This window comes from Anomaloglossus baeobatrachus, chromosome 6, assembly GCF_048569485.1.
Source record: "Anomaloglossus baeobatrachus isolate aAnoBae1 chromosome 6, aAnoBae1.hap1, whole genome shotgun sequence".
Lineage (NCBI taxonomy): Eukaryota > Metazoa > Chordata > Amphibia > Anura > Aromobatidae > Anomaloglossus > Anomaloglossus baeobatrachus.
The window spans coordinates 16,103,686-16,110,421 of record NC_134358.1 but is presented as its reverse complement, the minus strand read 5'-3'; the positions used below and the strand labels follow the sequence as shown (position 1 = coordinate 16,110,421).

The following is a 6,736-nucleotide window of genomic DNA, read 5'->3' as shown; positions in this document are numbered from 1 at the left end:
AAATATATGTTTAATTTTCTTTTATTAAATAGTAAGACAGAAGTGTAAATATTTCAGAGTGCATGCACCGACCAATAGCACATGGTGTTTTTTATCAGATTTTCATAACATAAAATTTAAAATCTAGTGCAGTGTTAATTTCTAGGTCAGTCTTGTTTTTAATACATTGTTTTATTTTTTTTGTATCCCACAAATTTTCCATATTTCATGAGCCTAACATGAGTTCTACATGTAGAGACAAACCCCCGCACTGATCTCGGAGTCTCCGGTTATTTTTGGAGACACAGAATCGCTTCTCGAGTTTTATGCAGATATTGACCCCAAATTTCTAACACCGGCGTCTTACAGAGTTAGTTGACAAACTGGGACATTAATTTTCATGGGGAAACGTTCGGCTCACATTTACATATAAAAACCCAGAATAATAAATGTTTATAGTGAAAAGCAGTTTATTAAGAGAAAAACAACAAACGCAAGAAACAGTAAACAATATATACAAATGCAAGAGAAGCGTGAAGTGTCCTTGGTGCTCCCTTCATGGACCTTGTTGAGGGACATTCCCAGCATGTTTCAAGTATCCTGGGATATCAAACACCGATATGTTGGGTGGTAAAGCTACAAAAGGGGGATTAAATTCCAGGCGCCGTGGGGTGAGGGGTAATTGGGGTCGAAGACTGGAGAGATTTTGGAAAGGAAGATTAGAATAAGGTGTGAGGTGAGGATTTGAGTAAGATGTGATGGATGGATTAGAATATGATGGAGATGGATATTTATATAGGGGAAGGGATGGGAAGTTGGGATAGAGGACAAGCGGGTGTGTACTGGGAGGGGCAACCACATTAGAAGGAACGTATTTGGAATGGGATGCAGGAAGGTGCCACAGGATCGTCGGAAAACAGGACGCGGGGTCTGGAGCTGAGGAGGAGGCTTGAGCCGCAGATTCCTGTCCTGGTATGTTGAGCTCTGTGTTTGGAAGAGGATGAGGGTTGTAATCTGAAGACCTGTAGGGATGTCCATGGATAATGAAGGGGGCAAGGTCATGTGGGTAGGTGTCCTGTCTGCTGACCGCCGTATTCTGGATCATCATGGCCTCCGGAGGAATCCGACTCACATCCACTGTCCAGAAGTTCCCTTTGGCCTGAGGATTGTGCGGATCCTTCAGCACCTGAAATAAATGTAGATAATGATTGAAATAGAATTCTAATTTTGAAATATAAAGTCTCTACTATCTGTGGTCATAGAGAAGAAATGAGGGGACACTTTGTATGTGAGAAGAGCGGCTATATGGGACATGTGGAGGGCGGCTCCAGGGCCGGTATATAGGTAGTCATGGAGAAGAGGAGCATTCAATAGGTTTCCACTTCTTGTACTATGAGATCAAACTTGTATTAGCTCCACATTTAATGTAATGTCTTTATCCTGAAAGCTTTGATCGGGAAATCGGTGGATAATGGTGGAAAACTGGGGAACGCTCATCTCTAAGGTAGAAATGTCTGGGGAGTTTTGAGTAGTTTATCAGTGTCTTTGGGGCATTTATCAACTATATTGTGAAGGGGATAGAGATTTTCAAAAACTATAAAGCAAAGTGAAACCTCCTAAAATAATGCCAAATTCTATAGAAAACAATGCAATTAAAAAAAAAATAAAATAAAATTAAGCAAATCAGATTTATGATCTTAAAAAATTGTTGTGGTGTCATAAATATTTCGTGAGATGGAGAAAAGTCCGGCCTCATTAGAGGAGAAATCCAGCGCTGTGTGTGACGAGGTTTATTAGGAGAACCTGGGATCTGCTATCGGAATTACGAGGAAATTACTTTCTGTATCAGAGATGAAAAGTGTCCAGAAAATGGGATCCGATGTAAGACAATTGTAAAATGCAGCAATTTTATCAGGACTTGTATTAGAGACCGGTTATTATTCAGTCTCCGAACAGGACGGATCCTCACAAATGTAACTTACTTTGTGACCCATATACAGGCATTTGTTCTATTTTCCCCATTTCTACTGTCTTATAATATGACCAATGATGGGCCAATGTATGTGAAGCGCTGTGGAATTAATAGCGCTATATAAATGAATAAAATTATTATTATTATTATTATCCTGAGTCATATTGCAAAGGATTGTCAAAAATCCACTTGTGACTTTTAGGATCGCTACTTCCAATAGGTGGCGCTGTGCTAGAGTTTGTCTCCTTTACTGGAGAGACAATTTGAATATTATTATCTAGACACACGAACAATGGTCCGCGGCAAACAGAATGGTGTTTAACAAGGACAAATGCAAAGTTCTTCATCTGGACAAACAAATGTAAAAAGCATCTATAGTATGGGAGGACTAGAACTAGGTGAAAGCACCGGGGAAAAGGACTGGGGTATAATAGTAGATCCCAGATTCAGCATGAGCCAACAATGCGGAGCTGCAGCTAAAAAGGCCAACAAAATTCTGGGATGTATCAAGACAAGCATTGAATCTATATGAAGAGAAGAGATTATTGCCCTATACTCTGCCCTGGTCAAACCCCACCTGGAATACTGTGTACAGTTCTGGACCCCAATTCAAGAAAGACATCAATATATTGGAGCTAGACCAGAGAAGAGCAACCAAGATGGTAGAAAGTCTATAAACCATGTCATAAGAAAAACCGCTAAAAGAACTATGAATGTTTAGTTTGCAAAAGAGAAGGCTGAGAGGAGACTTAATAGCGGTCTACAAATATCTGAAAGGAAGTCAGAGTGCAGAGGGAACCACTCTATTCTCACTAGCACAAGGAAGTACAAGAAGCAATGGAATGAAACTGAAAGTAAGGAGATTCAGATTAGACATTAGGAAAATGTTTCTGACAGTGAGGGCAGTTAGAGAATTGAACGGGCAGCCACAGGAGGTAGTAAGGGCAGTCAGAGGGTGGAACAGGCTACCATGGGAGGCAGTGAGCTCTCCATCAATGGAAATCTTCAAGTGAAAGCTGGATAAACATATAGCTGAGATGATTTAAAGAAAGCCTGCACTCGCAGGGGGTTGGACTCAATGGCCCTTAAGATCCCTTCCAATCATTCTATGAATCTATGAATAGTAACTATTCGAGTTTGGAGTATTCGTAATAAATCCCAAAGTTCTATTCCGGTATTCGTCACAAATAACGAACTTAATGCAAGTCAATAGGGGACCCGAGCATTTTTTTGTGATATCTTCAAGAATAATCCGAACCTGAATAGTTACTATTCGTTCATCACTAAAAATGCCGCATCTTACACTTTAAAGAAATCTCCTCTTCCGCCCCAGTAACTTCCAGCCCCGAGTCCTCACCTTCCTGAAGCAGGCGTTGGAGGACAGGTTGTGCCTGATGGAGTCTTTCCAGCCTTTATATTCTCCATTGAATAAGGGGAAGAATTCGCTAATCTTTTCCAAAATCTGAAAAAGAAAAAACCCAAAACACTCAGTTCTTCCAAAATTATTAATAACAGTGAACCGTTTTATCCTAAATTGTGAATTCCTGTTTCCTAACTAAACTTTCATAAGGAAGGGAAAGAACCAGCAAGAAGCTTTTACATCTTTTATCCTGGATGTTTGTGGCTGTAATAATATGTATTAGAAGATTACATTACATTACAGTAGGAGAACAGACTGGAAAGCTTTGTTGTCCCCTCTAGATCTCCTAAGTCTATTCCCACCAACATTCCTCCTTTATATCGTCGCTCTCTTACCTCCGACAGCTTCAGCCTCTTGTCTGGGGCGCTCTGTATCACCAGCGCAATCATGGCCAGGTAGGAATATGGAGGTTTGGGGTATCGCTGGTAATTCTTCATTTTCTCATTTTTCTGCTGTCCACTGTCCTTCTCTATTGGAGCTCCGTCACTGTTGGAGTCCAGATCCAGTATCTGGTCAATGCTGAAGGTTTCCCAGGGTTGGGGGTTGGAGTTCATGTCTCTGTCGTCTTCACAGATTCCAGTATTAGATGTGATGTGACCTTGGACCAGTGAAGGAGCCTTGATAAGAGCCGATCATCCCACCTCCGGCTTTCTCATGTTAATACCCCCCAGCACAAGATGGAGGTCATTACTGGTATCAACTCAACTGCTATAGAAAGACCCTGATCCATAAACACAATAACAGTGAGAATATGCAAAGTCTCACTCCTTGGCTGTGATTCATGGTTTATATATCTTTTGTTATGTATGTAGTGAGTGTACACAGTGCAGCCCTTTGTGTGTATTCATCATCAGCCGCATAGGTAATGCTGAGGCCCAGAAGGAAACACAAAGCCCATAGGGGCAACACATTGTGCTCTGGACTGAAGAGCTTACATTTTGTGAGTTACATAAATAAATGGTCACTTTTTCCCTCAAATTATCAATCGTTTCTTTTACTTATAGATTATAACAAATAATCCAGTAAAATCTTATTTTCCACATTTATAATTCTGGCTTTTTCCTCTCCATCCCATTATTTCATGTATTTGGATTAGAATATATTTAGATTTGATTTACTCTTGTTACTTTATTTCATTTCTCATTATCGTCTGATTTTCCTCCTTCCATCTACATTATTATTCAGGGGCATTAGATTGTTAGTGGTGACCACACGGGGCGGTGTGGATACCGGTTTACTACGATTGGCATCCAGAGGCAAACATAGGGGTGTAGTATTAAAAATTTTATTCAAAGGTTTCATATTAAATGTTTCTTTTCCTAATTTCTTACGTTCCTTTTCACACCTCAGTAGACCTCTGTGTTATCTTCCTCTTCCTCATTTTTCTGTTGTGGGGGAATCTCCTCATTGACCGTGTGATGATTACACTGAACCCGAGGATTATTTTCTATGGCGAATATCAGGGGGAGAATGTTCCTAAAAACTGAACCCCTCTAAGGAAGTGTGAATTTATGAGGAGCATTTATTGTTTTGTCTTGTGGACACCACATTTCCAAGAACAGTTTTGGATGTTTCTTTGTCCCTAGTGTGAAGCCCCACAGGTGTTGTGTCAGTGCATTACCTTCAGGGACTTCACGTGAATGGTGTGTGGAACCACAAGGCGCAGAATGACTCAAAACACAGTCCGGGCAGTCTTTCAGGGTTTTTACTCACAGTTGATGGCAGGGTGAGTAACCTGGGCGTAGCTGGGATGAACCAGGCTGGAACCAGGTATCCTTCCGGCTGGCTGATGAGGGTGACTACCAACTCACCTTCCTAGCCCTGTGTGTTTTATGGTGAGCCCTACTTGAAGCCCTGCTAGGGTCGCCGAGGGAAGTTGCTGATACCTCTCTCCCCTTCTTTTGGCCCGTTTGCTTGTTGCCTGGACCAGGTCACTCCGGCTGCTTGCCTCCTGTGAACTATGGGCCCTCTTTTTGCTACGTGGCTGCGGACTCTGTGGTGGTATGGTGTGGGTCTGAAGTGCCCCCACTGGCAGGTTTGGCAGGAGAAAATTGGATAAATCTCTCCACTGGGACCTGTTACCCTTGCGGGCCTGGTACCTCCCTGGCAGTACCCTTACTCTGCCACTCCTTTTCTCTCTCTAGCCTTGGGTGGATTTCGAGTGGCACTACCAGGTGACCAATCTCCCCCATTGGTAGTCACTGCACGTACGTTGTCTGACTAGTGGCAGCCTCAGGTCTCCTCCTTGCATCTGCTCTCCCTGAGCTCCACTTCAGACTCAGCTCCCTCCTTACTACTCTGTCTGCCTACGCAACCTAGCAACCAGGCTCTCTACCACACCCCTTGAGTGGAGATGGAGGCCATGCCCCCTCCTGGGTTCCCCAGGGGTCCACCCAAAGGTAGATGTGTGAGACCTGATTACTATGCGCCTGTGTAGTCACACCTCAGTCAGCCTTCTGGATTACCATTATCAGTAGACCACTGCGCAACCAGCTCTGTCCTCACCTATTGTACCATCACCCATTCCCTGTAGACTGTGAGCCCTCGCGGGCAGGGTCCTCTCTCCTCCTATACCAGTCTGTCTTGTACTGTTAATGATTGTTGTACGTATACCCTCTTTCACTTGTAAAGCGCCATGGAATAAATGGCGCTATAATAATAAATAATAATAATAATTACCTGTATTGTACTGCCCCCAGCATGGGAGCAGTGCTCACTGGTGCCTGACCAGGTCAGGGGTGCCACATTCCCCCTTAGTTATCACCAGCACGTCCTTGGGCTGCAAGACAACATTTTAAAATGCATAAAACATTAAAACATAAAACCACCAGGTACCATACATCACCACCCTCCACCCACAAGTCCGTTAACCCATCCAAAACCCTCTCAGAAGGCAGGTCACCGGTCGTTTTAGCAACCAGGCCTGGGACATCCGCTTCCCTAGACCTTTCCTCCAATCTTCCTCTCCCGTCGAGCCGCACCTTCAGCCACTTCTGGCAGGATGTAGAGGCGGCTTTCTTGGTCTGGTGCGGCTTTCTTGGTTTGGTGGTTTCAGGGTATACCTGGCCTGGTGAAGCCGCGCCTTCAGCCTCTTCTGGCAGGATGTAGAGGCGACTTTCTTGGTCTGGTGGTTTCAGGGTATACCTGGCCTGGTGGAGCCATGCTTTCAGCCTCTTCTGGCAGGATGTAGAGGCGGCCTCCACAGTTGGTGCTGACCAGGTACCCTCTTTGTGTTGGAGAGCCAGGCCCCATAAACAGGCGTGCTCGCTGGTCACAGGCGAGCCAGGCCCCTAAACAGGCTAGCTCTGGTGATGGTACCATTCAAGGTAACTATTAACACTGCGAGAGTTTGTGGCTATAGCCAG

General features: G+C 43.8%; 1 pseudogene; it reads right to left on the bottom strand.

Annotated features, from left to right (window-relative positions):
• Window positions 1-535: 535 nt before the first annotated feature.
• Window positions 536-4,034, bottom strand: LOC142243789 (forkhead activin signal transducer 3-like; annotated as a pseudogene).
• Window positions 4,035-6,736: the final 2,702 nt, after the last annotated feature.